The following is a 19,211-nucleotide window of genomic DNA, read 5'->3' on the forward strand; positions in this document are numbered from 1 at the left end:
ATTGTAACAAAATTTAATAAAGACTTTAAAAATGGTCCACATCAAAGACAAAAATCTTAAAAAATAATAAAAACCCAGAGCAAGGGCAAAATACAGAGTAATAATTTAGAATGCATGCAATTTGTTTTTATAAGACAGAAAATAGAGATGCTGGTCAGTGAAATGGGGAACTCAGAAAAAGCATTCTATGCATTTTTATCTAAAAGGCGTCAATGTTATTGATTAAAGCTCAAAAGTTATAAAAACCAAGAAAGTGAAACATATGTGCCAGAAACTGCTGGAACTGCCCCCCAGACATTCAGGGAGACTACACTTGAGTTTGCTGTCTATTTTTAATCTTATTCCCAATTATATCAAAGGGGTAATTACCTCTAAAAAATATTTTTTTTCTATAAATAGCTTTCTGATCCCAAGTTTTTACCCAGTAGTCAATTAGAAAACTGATTAACCAAATGAGCAGAGCTATCCCAAAACTCTGGCTACCTTTCATATTAAACAGGGAGAACAAAATATTTGCCTATCAATTTCAGTAATACTATCATCACTGTACTATGTACTAATATGCTATAATTAGTTGTTGGGATTACTTTTATCAACTGACTCAACATCTCAATGCAATAAGGTGTTCAAATTCACTCATATACAATACTTTTTTGTAACATATTCATTTGCTTTATTCTTTTTATCAGAAATGGATCTCAATTAAACATAGCCATACCTAATAATAGTTTATATTTGCCTGTAGCTTTCTAACTACTTTCGTATCTTAACAACAGCCCTTCCGACAAAGTCAACGCAGGAAAATCATGTTTTAAAACGAGGAAAATAGGTTCAGATAAGCTAGCAATTTGACCATGATCACACATCCATCCAGTATGAGCCAGATCTTGGACAGGAAGTCACAATGTAAATTCCTGACCAAGACTCATTCCACATCTGTCAGATATGACCAATCATGCTAGGTATATTTGTTTCACTCTTATAAACACAACTTTAGAGCAGTACAGAAATGAGATAACCATCAACTAACTTCCTAATACTTCTTACTAGTGACATACTTTTCTCTTAAACTACATTTGCATCTCTGATTCTCTGATGGGGAGAGGGCAAGGAAAGGATGCAGACTCAAGTTCAAATCAGTCAACTGTTATCTGTTAAAAAATGCTAAAGCTATGCCTGGGAAGTTAAAGTCATTTTTAAAAATTAAATGTTGAAATAAACCCTATTATGTACCTTAAATACCATAATTCTTTATGCTTAGGAGTTAAGACTTACTGAATTCTATCATGACAAATTTTTATTTATTTTTTAAATTTTTATTTATTTTTTTAGCTGCTTTGGGTCTTTGTTGCTGCACACAGGCTTTCTCTAGCTGCAGCAAACAGGGGCTACTCTTCATTGCAGTGCATGGGCTTCTCATTGTGGTGGCTTCTCTTGCTGTGGAGCACAGGCTCTAGGCACGCGGGCTTCAGTAGTTGCGGTGCGTGAGCTCAGCAGTTGTGGCTGGTGGGCTCTAGAGCGCAGGCTCAGTAGTTGTGGCACACGGGCTTAGTTGCTCCGTGGCATGTGGGATCTTCCCGGACCAGGGCTCGAACCCGTGTCCCCTGCATTGGCAGGCGGATTCTTAACCACTGCACCACCAGGGAAGTCCTTATCATGACAAATTTTTAAAATTCACATTAATAGCCAAGCAATTACAGTAACAAATTCCTTATAATACTCCCAAATTGATCCAATAGGGTGACCCTATATTGTTTGTAAACAAAGAATGTTGCCTACCATTCCAGTTCTATAATGATCAAATCATTAGCCACAACCATTGCTGACCTATAAGTACACACTGAAAGAATTTAGGATGAAGCATTCTGTGTTTTGGATTTATGGGCCCCTAGATAGTCAAAAATGCATACCTAAGGAAGAATTCCAATGACCCCAGATTCTTGCATCTTCTCATGCACAGAAAAGCACTAAAATTGAGATAGCTGATCCTTGCGACTAGCAATAACCTTTCACTTGACTGCATAAACACACACACACACCAGCTCCTCTCTCACCTCGTTGGAACGGTTCCTCAGAGCTACCTGAGAGGCTGTCTCCCATGCTACAGTCCTCAGTAAGACACTGAATAAACTCATCTCACAGCTCTTCCGTTGTACATTTTTTTCAAATCAACAGGCCCATCTAGAATTAGCTATTTACAAAAGAAAACTACAATAAAAACCACCTCTGAAAATCTTACCATAAAACATCTTTACAGGATAACAAAAAACTTATAGATACTCTTTCTGGGGGCATACTATTCCAAAGGAAGAGACTAGAGCATGCTAGAAAGAATGACAACAAAATGTTCATTTTTCATAGAATGGGAATGGGAATGTATAGAAGAAACAAGGTCAGTATGACCAGGAGGCCTGTGCAAGATATCACTGTATAGATAAGGTACAGATTAGAGAATGCTAGGTCTTTATTTATATTCAACAAACCAAAACTTGACAAGTGTTACTCTTAAAACTCTGGGGATGCACCAGTTCTCATCCACTCATTTAAAGAGGAAAGAACTCAGGGCTTCCCTGGTGGCGCAGTGGTTGAGAGTCTGCCTGCTGATGCAGGGGACATGGGTTCGTGCTCCAGTCCGGGAAGATCCCACATGCCGCGGAGCAGCTAGGCCCCTAAGCCTGCGTGTCTGGAGCCTGTGCTCCGCAACGGGAGAGGCCACAACAGTGAGAGGCCCGTGTACCGTAAAAAAATTAATTAATTAATTAAATAAAATAAAGAGGAAAGAACTGAGGCCCAGAGAGTGTCAGTGACTTACCCAAAGTCACGCAGTAGAGGTGGGCTTCAAACCCATGTCTTCTCTCATTTCTCCTTTCCTGAAAAGGTTATATCTAACAAGTCCCCAGGGAACTAGGTAACTAGCAGAAGAGTTCAGAGGAGGATACAGAAGAAATAAAAGGCATGCCCCACCTCCAAGAGCTTGCTATCAAGTTAATTATTAATTATAAGTCATTCATATAATAATATAATCACATACCAGTATATAATTAATGGCCAAAATAAATATCACAGACAAATGACTTCTGTGATAATCTCTCTGGAGAAAGATCAAAAGGAGAACTACTTAACTAACTTAACGTCTATCCCATTTTTATTAAAAGCTGAACTCTTCAAGATTATTTAGAATTTCCTTACCTCCTTAATTCCTTGATGTCTCTGCAGAACAGGACTCTGTTAAAGGTCCACCCCAGGGCTGCCACCACTTTTCTGGAAATTCCCCATTAATGTGACCCTATTTTCCTACACCTTAGACATTACCTTTACTTTCCTCTGCGACCCTTTTTTCCCTTACCTGTATTTGATTGTATTCTAGGAATCACCTTAGGCAACACTTGCTAAAAACAGCATGGGATAGCAGAAAGAATATATCTCAGATAAATGACTTAAGTTACGGCACTACTGAGAAATTGATAAATTAGCCTCTCTGTGACTTCAGATTATCTATAAAATAAGAGTGATAATTGAAACTATTCATTTTAAAGGCCTGTTCATCAAGTAAGAATTTGTAAGAGTGCTTTGTAAACTGCAAAATGCTCTGAGCCAGTAACTCTTAAGCCCTTAGATTTGAAATGTATCTTCAACCTTCAGCCCAAGTTCTCTGTATACTGCTTTGGGGTGTTTGTATTCTCCTGGGGCTCAGCTATCACTCTTCTGCATAAAAGCAAAAAGGGAAGAAAGAAGTCTTCTGTTCTGAACCTTGGTCCCTCACCTACAAATTTCCTGTCCTTCCCTAGCTGTTCTTTGCTCTTAAACAATCTCATAGACAGATTCTCTCAAGATCCAGGGGTAAAATTTACTATAAATGGTCAAACAAAGGAAAACTTTCCAACTGAATCATTTTTTTTTTGAATCATTTTTGTTTATACTCAATATCTCAACCCAAAGTTTCATCTTCTAAAAGTATTTTCTGAAATTTCTACTCGAGTACTACTTAGTCATATTCTAAATAAAAATTTTTAAACTCAGGAAAAAAGGCTGTGTTTCATAAGTAAGAAACAGAAAAATTCAACAGATGATATAAAAATTCCATATTCTGTGACCCCAAGTCATGGTGGATATAAATTACTCACAAATGTTAAAAAACCAGCTTTCAACAGCTGTATTACAAAATACTAGTATGTTCTGAAATTCTGAGATATATCACAAGTGATGTTACAAATCTGTGAATGATTTACACCATTCAAATAAGCTAGAGCAGAATCAAGACTTTTCCTCACCATCACTCCCATTCACTTCCTTGCCTATATGATTTTTGCAAGCAGAAAGGAGTTATGGCTACTGCTTTCCCAACTCAGGTAACTCACAGCTTCTCTCACCCATGCTATAGCCTAGATGACAGATCTGCACGTAGATGCACATCAATGCCATTCATGATGACAGGAAAAACGCTTAGAACCTCTGTGATAAAGAAAGCAATGTTATTTAAAAAAATGAAACTTGAGTAAGCACCACAGAAAAAAAAGTCTTCTAAATTTCAAGCAAGTCAGTTTCTTCTATATTACCTTTGCCCAGAGTACAAAGCAACAAAATACATACTATAGGAAAAATTACTGTTTTTTTAAAGTATAAGTTAAAACAAGACAGCAACCAGAACACTGTCCTCTAAGTCTTCATTTACGAAGAAGATGCTTACTATATCCCTAACTTGATCTGAAGCATCTTTATTAACTGTTAAAATTTGAAAGTGCTGCACCTGTAATACTTGTCAATGAGTGCAGTCGAGCAAAACCCAGCTTTATTCTGTATTTTTACAAAACTGAGACTCACATCTGTTCTTTAACCTAAATTTAAAAAAGGAAATGAAAATTCAATATGAAAATAAGCAACAAGAAGGTAACTTTCTTCAAAACAAAAGCAATGAAGTTTAAAATGTTATAAACAAAATATAAGCCCTACTACACACCTAAAAATTGGTTTTAGTATAGAAAAATATACACTTTTCCAAGGAGTTAAACATTTTTTTTAATTTTGAAAGCAACCACATTTAATTTTAAAATTCAAATACAGAAAGTTGAAAAAAAAGCAAAAGTAAAAGGTACTCTCTTCTCACAGGCAACCTCTATTAAAAACTCTCATGTAAATTTTCTCGGATTACAAGTATATGTATGCTATATACACTTGCTGAACTATGATTGAATCACATTTCAAATCATTTAAATGTCATAATTATGACTTTTTTTTTTTTTTGCGGTACGCGGCCCTCTCACTGTTGTGGCCTCTCCCGCTGCGGAGCACAGGCTCCGCACATGCAGGCTCAGCGGCCATGGCTCACGTGCCCAGCCACTGTGGCATGTGGGATCTTCCCGGACCGGGGCACGAACCCATGTCCCCTGCATCGGCAGGCGGACTCTCAACCGCTGCGCCACCAGGGAAGCCCAATTATGACTTTTTAAATAATTAGACTGGTTGGTTGACTATTTAAAGCCATGGTTCACCACATTATTTATAATGGTGAAAACTGGAAACTACATTCATGTCCAACATAAAATGAAAACTTCGAGTAAACCAGTTTATTCAAAATATCTTATAAAATGCAGCCAGTTAAAATCAAGTTTAGAAATTTTCTAAGGCCACAGTAAAGAGCTCACTATGTTAACCTCCTCCACAACCCCCGAAAAAGAATACAAGCTTATGTGAGTATTACATCTCATTTGTACCAAAGATGAATTTAAAAAGACTGGAAGGAAATACATGTACAGAGATGACTTCTGAATGACAAAATTATAGCTTTTGTTGTTGGCTTTATATATTACTATCCTTTGCAGCTTTTCAGTAACAAGCAGGTCTTGTGTTTAAAAAAAAAAAAAAAAGAGGGACTACTAGAAATGCATATCCAATTTAGGCTTAAATAGAACAAAACAATTCATGATCGCAGTTCTATTAGCATATTCTGAAGCCAGAACAAGTAGGTTTACTTGTTATAACTTCCATGATTGTGTAAGACAAAAAGACTGGTCAACACTGTTGTAATATAAAGTATATGAATTTTGGGTCAAAGAAAATTGGGTTTGAATCCCAACAGTTCCAGTGGCTTTTCCTTGGGCAACTTACCTAACCAGAGCCTGTTTCCTCCAGTGTAAATCTGGGGTAACAATATCTGACTTGGAAGGCCGATGTGTAAGCTAAACATAAAGTATGTAAAGAAAGTAAAGAGGCTGGCATATATACTGCATGAATAATAAATGACATTGTTATTGATATTCAGACAGGTAACATTTTTTAAATTTCAGACTCAAATAATTTTCAGCCCTCTTTTAAAATGCCTTTGAAGTGCCCAAGCTTTTCTTTACCTACGTTAGGATCTACTGACATATGCCCAACCATTTCAGATGATTAGCACTTTTTGTATGGGCCAAAATATGAATATGCACATAAACACACACCAAAAGAATACCTTTACTCACAAGCCTGTAGTAGTATTTGTCTAAGAAGTTTTACAATCTTAAAAAAATCCTAATATAAGCCACAATGTAACAGTCGAGTCTTTAATTTTCTTCAAAGTCTTTACAACTCCTATACTAATATATCACTATTAATTATCAATTTAGACAATTTAGTGTCTTTTATTGAAGTTTTTGTTCTAAGTCTTATTACATTATATGGGAAAAGATTATTACAAATACTGTACTTCCTTTTAGCATTGTACTGCTTTTTACAGATACAGGTAAAATTGCGATTTTTCTTCATTTATTTATTCCATCAGCAAGCCTACTGATTGCTTAATTGGTTCTCCCTGACCTCATGGACCTCCCAGTCGAATAGGCCAGAGAGCCACAGACAATTTACTGCTAATATGGAAGGTGAAGTGATGGGAGCCACAAAGGGCTCTTTACAGAATCCTGAGGTGGATTAGGATAGAGCTCTGCTAAAGGTCAGGTATGACCTGAGCTTCGACAGATAAACATAGTCAGGCTTCAAGACTAGGAAGAGAGTAAAGACAACTGGTATTTCTCTGGATTAACTGCTCCAAATTAATGCATCAATCAATTTTTTTTTTTTACTCATTTGCAAAGAAGTCTTGCAGTGAGAAATCTATTCAGTTTATGATGATCCAATGGCTGTCCAAATATTAAAACACCCAAATCAATTTTAAAAATGTAGGAAGAATTCAAATGACTATACCAGCAGGTAAAAAGTGATAGATGGATTTCTGGTGTGTGGAATGCAAGGTAATGCATAGGAAGGAGAACATAATCCAAATTGACTTTAAACCTGGTAGGCTCTGAAAATTCAATACAACAAAGCAAGAAGACCTTTGCAGAATGTTTCTTGAGGTCATCTACCAGCTATGCAACCTCAGGCAAAAAGACCAACAGAACAATGGACTTCATTAAGGACACGACTGGAAACGGGACAAAAAACATTACTTTGGCCTTAACAAAAACATGGCCTATCAAAACCAAAGTACTGTGTACAGTTCTAAACACTGTAGTTCAGAGGCAGTAGGGTACAGTGATTAAGAAAACAGACATGGGATCAAATCCAACTTTCTGCTACTTACTATGTCTCAATTCTTTCAGTTGTAAAGTGGGAGCTAGAATGCCTACATCTGAATTGCTCTACAGTTAAATGAAAAACATGCTTAGAGTTTTTTTTTTTTTTTTTTTTTTTTTTTTTTTGGCGGTACGCGGGCCTCTAACTATTGTGGCCTCTCCCGTTGCGGAGCACAGGCTCCGGAGGCGCAGGCTCAGCGGCCATGGCTCACGGGCCCAGCCGCTCCGCGGCATGTGGGATCTTCCCGGACCGGGGCACGAACCCGTGTCCCCTGCATCGGCAGACGGACTCTCAACCACTGCGCCACCAGGGAAGCCCATGCTTAGAGTTTTTAGCATAGTACCTGACACAAAGTGTTCCCCAAAATGACAGCTATCATTACTACTATAAAGCAAGAAGAAATCTCCCAGAGAAAAGCCATTAAAATATTAACACATTCTCAAACTTTGACAAGCATTCAAATCACCTAAAGGGCTTGTTGAAAATTCAGATACCTGGGGCCAATTCCTCCCAGGGATTAGTTCTATAGGTCTAAAGTAGAATGTGACTGTTCTCTGGCCCAAACATCACGAACTATTGAAGTTGGAGAATCAAGGTACAGCCCTACAAAAAGAAGCTGAAAATAAGGGTTTTTCCATAGAAAGAACTGGTTTAAAATAGACAGTACGTTCAAGAGTGATGCAGATGTGTTCAGGTTTATTCATTCAACCAACATGCGTTGAGCACCTACTTTGCAGTGAAAAGGACAGACAAGGTCCCCATCTTCCCAGAGTTTAACTTCTAGTATAGGAGACAGAATACAAAAAATAATGAAATTCCAGACAGTGATGGAAAAAAGAAGAGAAAACGGTGAGATAATTGTGGGGGCAATCTCCGCGAAGGAGAAGCTGAACTGAGACCTGAATAACACAATGGAAATCAGCCATGAGAAGATCTGGGAAAAGATTGAATCCACAGGGTACAGCAAATGCAAATGCCCTGAGGCAAGAACAAGCCTGGCAAGTTCCTAGGACAATGCTAGTGCCACGTGACCAGGCTCCTGGGTACTAATCTAGGCATTCGGATACAAGATAAGAAAGGAAGGCAGTGCCAAAACATGTACTGCCTGGCAAACCTTGGTAGAGTTTGGATTTCATTCCGAACGTGATGAGAGGCTTTTCAACAGAGGTGTGACACAATCTGATTTACATTTTAAAGGATCCCTTAGGCTGTGGCAAGGGGAAAGCCAAAGTGGAAGCAGGGAGACCAGGAGGTTGATGCAGTATGCCAGGTGAGAGATGGTTAGCTGGCAAAGGTGGTAGCAGTAGGGATGGGAAGAAGTGGACAAATCTAGAATATATATTGAACACTATAATTTAAGGCAAATTTAGCTAAGTTTATGACTAACAGACCCCAATACGTTATTAGCATGTTTAGGATACTTTGTAGTATGTACTTATCCTTTGAAATTGAGGTGAAGGGGAAACTTTCTTCTCTTTTGGCACCACTGATAAAGCACTGGACTAAATGGGCATACATCCAAGACTCAATGTTAATAAAGAATATTAAGTGTGTAAAGTAAAGTAAAATCTTTTAGGATCTTACTCCCAGAAGCCTGGACAGCAGGTCAGTATATGGAGTATATAGCAGCTATGGAATAGAACTAAACCTTTACCTGAATCAGATCACTAAATGAACAAAAACTTTTTAAACTTCCATATTGTCATCTCAGGCTATTCTGTGCCTGCTCTTTCAAGAGTTAAACAAGCAAAGCCTTATCACACAGTGCATATTAATTTCATAAATCTTACAATATCATCATAAGAGATTTGAAAGGAAATCTTTTAGAAGCACGATTTTAATCATTATGGTATGGCAAACATACAGTGAATATTCCCTAAAAGTTAAGGTCTACAAGTCCCTATCTGCAAAAATTTAAACTTTGTTACTCAAAAATGAAGTACTACTATGTGGAAAAGCAGGTTACAGAAAAGCATATGCAGTATGATACCATTTTTGTATAAAATACATAAATGCAAAAATGTCTGGAAGGATGTAAAACCACTCCTGACATTCTGGTGATCTCTGGATGGCAAGAATATTGATGACTTATTTTCTTCTTTTTTTTGCTTATCTGCTTTAATCAACATTTTCTCCAATTATCACAAATTATTTCATATAAACAAAAATATTCAGTTATAGGTTAGCATTAAAGGTAAAAAAAAAGAACTTCAAGAAAACATAATTTCATTTGTGTGTAAATCAGCAGGATTCCAACTGTGGTGTTAAGAATAAAAGATCCCAGTTGCACACGAGGAAGGAAGAAATTTGTTAGGAAGAGGTCCATGTTATGCCACACAAGGACATACTCTTCAAGGGAGTAGTCTAAATTCCTAAGACCTGGATTTGATAAGTGACAATCAATTTAGCACATAGCTCTGTTTTTCTTTCCTGCCGTTTGCTAAAGAAACACCTCAATTAATGAGCTCTCTGGGGAAAAATATTCTTTTTTAAAACTAAGTTAGGACAAAAGGGAGGTTTGGTCTTCCGCTCTCGTTCCTGCGGTGGAAAAGTGCGGAGAGCGGCAGGGCTCAAAGCAGGCTACACTAGAGGAATCTGCGTGGCCGGTCATCTAAAGTGGAAGGGAACACAAGTCTTCTGCAAGCTCCACAGACTGGGCAGCGAGAACGCCTCCTAAGGGTCTCGAGACTACGTCTGAAAGGTCTTACGCCATCCAAGTTATTCTACGTACAGCTGCCAGTGGTTTCTGACAATAACACAAAAACTGGAAGATCTCTTTAAGCACAGGTATTACGTGCAGGAAGCTCATCCGACTCTTTGCAAAGCCAAGACATTCTCTTAAGGCCACATCTTCGATTTTGCAAACTAGGACAACTGAAAACATCCTATTGATTCTCTACGGCTAACAAACATCATCTTGGCTAAAAAACACACAGAAGCAGCCACTTTGGAAAACTGGCTTTAAATGGCAACATAAGACTTCAGGTACTCTGGTAACCAGTTTATCGTACTTTATCTGTTCCAATAAAGGGTGCTACCTCTTTACTGTCTGCTCTGGTTCCACTTACTGAATACAAAAATGGAATCCTTCAAATTCACAACACAATAAGGGCTAAAAGCTCCCGCTTTCTGGACGGCAGCTCTCTAGTCTCATTAATCACAACAAAGGACGTATCCTAGTGACTTCACCAAACCCGGCAAAGGCTGAGTAACAGAGGTAAATTATATAGTGTGAATTTCAAGGTTTGTGGGGTTTTCCTTCCAGCTACGACTCTCTCTCTTTTCACTCCATTATACGCCTCCACCCGAGTTTACTGCTTGCCCTAAAAATGAAACCATCCCTGGCTACCGTCCACTTCCCTGCCAAGTCCCGACTCTGGTTTCCTGCAGAGAAAGCCAAATTTCAGGCTCTCCGCCTCGCTCTTCGCCGGGGGACGCGGGCTAGGCAGCAGCGGGCTTCTCCAGGTGCAGAGTCGCCAGCCCAGCCGGGGACGCACCGAGCCCGAGAAGCAGCCCCGCTCTGCCACAGCTGCCGCAGTCCGCCAGAGCCTGAGTAGCCACCAGGAAAAACCGGGGTGAGGGTAAGGTGGGCCAGCAAACGGCGGTGGGAGAAGGGGCAGACACTCACCCGCCCAGACAACAACCGATAGGGCGGGGAAGATGGGGGCCGGGACCAAGCCTCGGCAGAAAGACCGCCTGAAGCTTCCGGAACACAGCAGCTGCTCCGGTCGTCCCTGCCGTCGCCGCTCCTGGCCGCTGCTTCCTCCCCTCCTCTGTTTTGACTCGACTGACCACGTCACTCTTAGCCACAAGACCCGGATCTGCCGGCTTCCGCGGGCGGCGGCGCAACAGATTGCAGCATCCCGAAGCCCCCAGCAGCCGGCCTGCCGAGCATGCGCGCGCCCTGCGCCTGCCCAGTAGGTCCGGGTAGGCGGGGCGGGCGCGAGCGTCACGCGGTTCGTGCGGGCGCGGAGCGCGGGGGTTGTAGTTCCGGGTGGGAGGGGTGGAGCCGAGCGTTCCGACGTGGTGAGGGAAGGCCACGTGTCTGTTGAAGTGGCCAGTGTGTCCTTTGTGTCGTCTGTCGTGGACAACGTCCTCTGCAGTGTGTCTCCCTTTGCCTAAGCTGATGGCTTTCCTCGGCCGGAGTCTTTAGAATAGCGGGGGTATTGGTAGACGTGGGTGCAAGTTGATGTCTTCTGAGACATGTAGAGATTGTTTTCAATCACTCAGGCCCAGGTGAAAATTGGGGATCGGGATTTAGTCTTATATGTACAACAGTACGTCAGACGTGGCAGTTATTCCCCTGTACCCTCCCTAACAGTGCATCCAGAAAGCTGACTAAAAATCAGTTCAAGACGAGTATTAAAGGCTGATCCAGAGATAGTGGGGAACTGGGAGGCAGTCAGCTCAAACCATTGTTGCTTTGACCTTAGGGATTGAAATAAGGATAATACTTGTGGTGTAAGAACCTCACTTCTTTGTAAACTAAGTTGGTGCTTCCTACTCTCTCATTCTAACCTTCTTAGTTTCCCCGCTAAACAACTGGGACCCAAGAGATTTCCCAATTTGGGAAAACTTAGGGCTACTCTGTTGTTTTCTTGGGTCCATGAATTGGCAGACTTTAAAGAGGGACTAGTGGTAAAATGAAAGTGTGAGTTCCAAACAAAGATTTCACGAAGGTGCCTATTTGCCTATCCTGCAGGAGAGGTGAAGGTTAGCTGTAAGAAACTGTCTTCCTTACTCTAAGTTGACCTTTTCATCTAACCTGGCCTTCTACCTCAGTATTTGGTTAATCACCTCAACTAGCTGAATCACCTTCAGCAAATTAGTATCATCTGCAAGAGCTTTTTTTAAAATTTTAATAGTACACTTTATTTAACCTAATTATCCAAAATATTAGTTTCAACATATAATCAATATAAAAATTATTAATGACATACTAATGTTTACCTCATACTAAATCTTCAAAATCGGGTGTGTATTTTACACTTAGGGTAAGGCTCAATTCAGACTTTCAATATTGCAAGTGTAGGGTGTGGCTAGTGTCCACCGTATGAGACAGAACAGCTCTAGAGCATATGAGGTAACAGGCATCCGGGAGGGGACCTGGGACTAAGCTGGAGGCAAGACCAGAGGACAATCTTTTGGGGATGTCTGGCTGCTTATTTTGCCAAGTCTCCCTGTGCCCTGAGTTCTTTTAGAATAACCTATGTGGGAATAATTGCTGTGCCTTTAAAATAAAATATTCATAAAATTCCACATGGACTTAGAAAATACCTTCTAGGTAAAGGTAGGTAAACAAAGAGAAGAGCTTTTTAATTAAAAAAGGTAAAATTTTCTAGAAAATGAAAATTTCTGGTAAGACTCAAAGTGTTTCCTCGTTAATTAACAGATTACAAGTAGATAGAAGTCCAGCTACTTGGCTGTTACTCTGCACTCTTGAACTCTGTTTACTCAAATTCAGAGTTTGAAGTGGAATCTAGTGCCCTAATGAAGTTCATAGGCTGACCTTGTAACAGAGGGCCTTTAATCTGTGGAACCTTAATTGTGGAACAGAAAGTCTCAAATACTTGGGTGCACCCATGCGCACATATGTGTTTGAACACACAGCTGTGTTTAAAAGAACAGTATGCTGCAAAATTGACTGGTACACAATATTGCAAAATTATCAGTATTTGCTTTATAAAGTAAATTACAGGAAAATCAAGATGTTAGGATCTTTGGTAGCTAGCTTCCAAGAAAACCCCCAGTGATTCTCCACTCTGGAAATATATACTCCTCCAGCCCTTTGAATGAAGGCTACTCTGACCTGTAGAATACAGCTGAAGGTGTGTGACTTCTGAGGCTAGGTCATAAAGGCACTGATTGCAGCTTTCCACCTCATTCTCTTGGATTGCTTGCTCTGGAGGAAGCTAGGCTCCACGAAACTCCACTCAAGCAGACCTGTGTATGAAGAGGCCCATGTGGAGAGGAGCAAAAGCCTCCACCAACAACTTCACCACTTTATCCCCATGTGAGTGAACTACCTTGATTGGGCTCATCCTGCAACCCCAAACAAGCATTCAATGACTCCTTGCCCAACATCTGCTTGCAATCTCATGAGAGAGAAAGGCCCAGCTCTGACACGCAGACAGGGATACAGGATCATATGTGGGTTTTTGCCGTGATCTAAGTTCAACCTTTCAAAACTTTAAACAATGGAAGAATGAAAAACTATGTGTGTAATTCTCTATATAAAGTAATTTAGAAAATAACGTAGAATTCCCACCATAGTACGTGGAACATAGTAGATAGTGAATATTTGTTGGATGGACACATAAAATTAAAAGACAGAAACCAACTGGGAAATATTTGGAATAAATATTGATAGATAAAGGAGTAATATAATGTATGAAGGACTCATACAAATCAATAAGAAAGATATTAATGCCTCTAGTACAGGTATGAGTAAAGAGTATGAGTTGATGGTTTACACACGAAAAGGAGATACTAATGACTAATAGATATTTGAAAATCTTCAATCTCAGTAGTAATCAAAAATGCAAATTAAGATTTCCTTTTTTAACTACTACTTTAGGGAGTTTTTTTTGTTTTTTGTGTTTTTTTTTTAGCAGAGAGGGAGATTTTTTTTTTTTCCTTCTTTTTTGTGGTACGCGGGCCTCTCACTGTTGTGGCCTCTCCCATTGCGGAGCACAGGCTCCGGACGCACAAGCTCAGCTGCCATGGCTCACGGGCCCAGCCGCTCCGCGGCATGCGGGACCTTCCCGGACCGGGGCACGAACCCGTGTCCCCTGCATTGGCAGACGGACTCTCAACCACTGCGCCACCAGGGAAGCCCGAGAGGGAGATATTTCTAAAGAGGAGTATCTAATATTGGTACTGTTAGCACTGCTGTAGAAATGTAAGTTGGCAGGTAATCAGTTTGGCAATATATACCAAGTTCCATAAAAGTATCACATCTGTTGACCGATTTTCATTACTAGGAACTTAATGAAATAATTTAAAAGAGTAACATTGTAGAGATATGAATTACATTTATATGATGGGAGAAAAATAGGGAAATAACCTACGTAAACAATGGTAATGGAAAGGCTAAATGTTGCATTGTATGTTAGGATCTAAAAAACTTGAGAACAGAAATAATTTTAAGTGACTATAAGGAAGTTAATCACATTTTATGAAGGAGGAAAAAATCTAGAAATAATCTAAATATACAATGGATGGAATGGATGAATATGTTAAACTATGTTTTAGGCATTAACAAACTTGAAGGTATCTTCCCTTTCTGAACAAGACCCTACTGTGATTCTTGCTAGAAGAAGAGGAAAGTGTTTATAATATAAATATATGTTTTATATATTCATAAAAGCATTCTGGAAGATATTCTTATAACTATTGGTATTGGTTACTCTGGGGATGGGGTGAGAGGCTTCCTTATGATTTTTTTACCCTTTGTATGATTTAAATTTTTTATAATGAATGCATTATTTTTACAATTCAAAATATCATTAATAATTTTTTTAACTTAAAAAAATTGTGATTGTATTAGTCTGCTCAGGCTGCCATAACAGAATGGCACAGACTGGACGTCTTAAACAACAAATATTTAGGGGCTTACCTGGTGGTGCAGTGGTTAAGAATCTGCCTGCCAATGCAGGGGACACAGGTTCAAGCCCTGGTCCGGGAAGATCCCACATGCTGCAGAGCAACTAAGCCTGTGCGCCACAGCTACTGAGCCTGAGCTCTAGAACCCACGAGCCATAACTACTGAGCCCATGTGCCACAGCTACTGAAGTACATGCACCTAGAGCCCGTGCTCCACAACAGAAGAAGCCACCACAATGAGAAGCCCGCGCACCGCAACGAAGAATAGCCCCTGCTTGCCGCAACTAGAGAAAGCCTGCACACAGCAACAAAGACCCTACACAGCCAAAAAAAGTAAATTTATTTCTTTAAAAAACCAGATATTTATTTTCTTGAAGTTCTGGAGGCAGGAAATCCCCAAGATCAAGGCAGGGTTGATTTTTGGTGAGACCGCTCTTCCTGGCTTGCAGATGACCACCATCTCACTTTGTCCTCACATGGCCTTTCCTCCATGCAAAGGCACTCCTGGTTTCTCTTTCTCTTATAAGGACATTATTCCTACTGGATTAGGGCTTACCCTTATGACCTCATTTAACCTTACTTACGCCCTTAAAGTCCCTATCTCCAAATAAATAGTCACAATGGGGGTTAGGGCTTCAACATATTAACTTGGGTGGACACAAGTCAGTCCATTAACTGGTTAAATATATATAACATAAAATTTACCATCTTAACCATTTTTAAGTGTACAGTTCTGTGGCTTTAAATACATTCATCTTGTTGTGCAACTATCACCAACATCTATCTCCAGAACATTTTCATCTTTACCAATTAAAACTCTGTGCCTATTATACTGTAACTCCCCAGTCTCCCTTCCTCCTAGTCCCTGGAAACCACCATTCTACTTACTGTCTCTGTAAATTTGACTACTTTTGGTACTTCATATAAGGGGACTTGTACAATATTTATCCTTTTATGACTGACTTATTTCACTTAGCATAATTTAAGGTCATCCATATTACATACACACACACACACACACACACACACACACACACACACCATATTTTGTTTATTCATTCATCCGTTGATTAAAACTTGGCTTGCTTCCACCTTTTGGCTGCTGTGTATAACACTATTATGAACATGGCTGTGCAAATATCTGTTCAAGCCCCTGGTTTCAATTCTTTTGGGTATATAACCAGAAGGGAAATTATTGGATCATATGGTTATTCTGTATTTAATTTTTTGAGGAATAATCATACTGTTTCACAGTAGCTGCACACATTTTACATTCCCACCAGCAGTGCATGAGGGTTCCAATTTCTCCACATCCTCACCAACACTTGTTACTTTCTGTTTTTGTTTTTTAATATTAGCCATCCTAATGGGTGTGAGTTGGTATTTCATTGTGGTTTTGATTTGTATTTCCTGATAATTAGTATGTTTTCATGTGCTAATTGTCAATTTGTATACCTTCTTCAGAGAACGATCTGTTCAAGTCCTTTGCCCAATTTTTCTTTCTTTGTATTTTTTTGGCTGCACTGGGTCTTCGTTGCTGCGCGCAGGCTTTCTCTAGTTGTGGCACGCAGGGTCTACTCTTCGTTGTGGTGCGCCGGCTTCTCATTGCAGTGGCTTCTCTTGTTGCAGAGCATGGGCTCTAGGCACGCAGGCTCAGTAGTTGCGGTGCGTGGGCTCAGTAGTTAGAGCGTGCGGGCTCCAGGGCATGCGGGCTTTAGTAGTTGTGGTGCGTGGGCTCAGTAGTTGTGGCTCGTGGGCTCTAAAGCACAGGCTCAGAAGTTGTGGCACATGGGCTTAGTTGTTCCACAGCATATGACATCTTCCTGGACCAGGGATTGAACCCATGTTCCTTGCATTGGCAGGAGGATTCTTAACCACTGTGCCACCAGGGAAGTCCCTTTTGCCCATTTTTTAATTGGTTTTTTGTTGTTGTTGTTAAGTTGTACGAGTTCTTTATGTATTCTGGATATTGATCCCTTATCAGATACATGATTTGCAAACATTTTCTCTCATTCCGTGAGTTGCCTTTTCACTCTGTTGATAATGTCCACAAAAGTTTTTAATTTCGATGAAGTTCAATTTATCTTTTATTTTGATGAAGTCCAATTTAATTTATTTTTTCTTTTGTTGCCTGTGTTTTTGGTATCATCTCCAAGAAATTATTGCCAAATCCAAAGCCATGAAGCTTTTCCCCTGTTTTCTTCTAAGATTTTTATAGTTTAGCTATTGCATTGGGTCTTTAATCAATTTTCAGCTAATTTTTATATATGGTATAAGGTAGGGGTCCAACTTCATTCTTTCACATTTGGATATTCATTTTTCCCAGCATTTGTTTAAAAAGACTATTCTTTCCCCATTGAGTGATCTTGGTACCCTTGTCAAAAATCATTTTATTATATATGTGAGTGTTGTTTTCCTAGGTTCTCTATTCTATTACATTTGTGTTTATAGATATCCATCTTTATGCCAGTACCACATTATTTTGATTACCATGGCTCTATAGTAAGTTTTGAAATCAGGAAATGTGAGATTTTCAACTTTGTTCTTTTTATTTTTAAGATTGGTTTGGCTATTCAGGGTCTCTTGTGATTCCATCTGAATTTTAGGATAAATTTTTCTATTTCTGCAAAAAAAATGTCATTGGGATTTTGATAGGAATTGCATTGATCTATAGTATCATTGGGTAGTATCAATATCTTAGTAATATAAAATCTTCCAATCTGTGAACACAGAATGTCTTTCCCTTTATTTGTGTATTTAATTTCTTTCAGCAGTGGTTTCTAGTTTTCAGTGTATTAGTTTTTCACCTCCCTGGTTAAGTTTATTCCGAAATATTTTATTCTTTTTGATGCTATTATAAATGGAATTTTTTTTTTTTTTTTTTTTGCGGTACGCGCGTCTCTCACTGTTGTGGCCTCTCCCGTTGCAGAGCACAGACTACCGACGCGCAGGCTCAGCGGCCATGGCTCACGGGCCCAGCCGCTCCGCGACATGTGAGATCTTCCTGGACCGGGCACGAACCTGTGTCCCCTGCATCGGCAGGCGGACTCTCAACCACTGCACCACCAGGGAAGCCCAAATGGAATTTTTTAAATAAAGATTTCTACTTTTCATCTCTCAAATTTTCTTCAAATACTCTTACAGTTCACTATCTTCTTTTTCATTTTATTCATTATAAGTTTAATGTACTAAGATTAAATTTTAAAAATTTAGCCAATTACTTCCTATTTTCCTTTGAGATTCTTGTTTGTTTGTTTGTTTTTTACTTCTGAGCTAGAAGATTATCTTCATTTCAGTAGGTATTTGTTGAATACCTACTGTGTGTTGGGCACTAGAGGCACATTTATGAATACGAAAATCCTGAGGCCTACAAAGAACATTCCAATCCAAACATTTAATAAATATTTAGTTCAAATGTCTTCTAACTTCTGAATTATTTATTATATTTAAACTCTTAATTTGTTTGGAATTAATTTTGGTTAAAAATGCTACTCCAGTAAAGTTAATGAGGCAGTTCAAATTCACAGTAGAGCTGTTTTATTATTCGGTGTAAAACCTTCACTGTTGAAGGTAGTTATACAACTTAAATTCAGTAGAAATAGATCTTGAGAAAGCATGTTCACTATTATAGTCATAGGAATAAATCAAATTACTCCTATATTTTGAAAAGTTTGACATTTCATTGCTATCTTACTATTTCCTGAAGATAGAGAACATGAGTTGTATTTCCATAATTTAAAACTTCAAAGGCAAACAAGATTTTATATATTCATTGTTTGCTATATAGTAATTGATATATTGACAATATCCTATGTACCAAGTTTTAAGAAAGTAATAGAATGATTTTTCAAGATTTTGTATAATAAAAATTGAAGAAGGGGGCCTACTGAAGGAAAATAAGGAAGACTTCAGAAATTTTATGGGAAGAAAGAAAGACATTTAGGATGAAATAAATAAAAGGCAAACTATTTGTGCTCTGACCTTGGGGATAATGTTTAATAATAAGTGTGGAGAAGCAGATGTGATAGCTTCAGTATTGTTGCCAACTGCACTTCAAC

The 19,211-nt window shown here is 39.1% G+C and overlaps 1 protein-coding gene across 3 annotated transcripts in view; it reads right to left on the reverse strand.

Moving 5' to 3' along the window:
• SMIM14 (small integral membrane protein 14) overlaps positions 1-11,432 on the reverse strand; it is a 71,341-nt gene extending 59,909 nt beyond the window's left edge. Inside the window, exons 1-2 of one of the 3 annotated variants that reach the window (XM_032632469.1) lie at positions 11,177-11,429; positions 6,106-6,176 (exon numbers count right to left, since the gene is read on the reverse strand). The gene's annotated coding sequence lies outside the window, so the exon portion shown is untranslated. Of the gene's footprint in view, positions 1-6,105; positions 6,177-11,176 lie in introns of all 3 variants that reach the window. The other 2 variants (XM_032632466.1, XM_032632467.1) reach the window with 2 other exon arrangements.
• Positions 11,433-19,211: the final 7,779 nt, after the last annotated feature.

This window comes from Phocoena sinus, chromosome 5 (genome assembly GCF_008692025.1).
Source record: "Phocoena sinus isolate mPhoSin1 chromosome 5, mPhoSin1.pri, whole genome shotgun sequence".
In the NCBI taxonomy this organism is placed as follows: Eukaryota; Metazoa; Chordata; class Mammalia; order Artiodactyla; family Phocoenidae; genus Phocoena; species Phocoena sinus.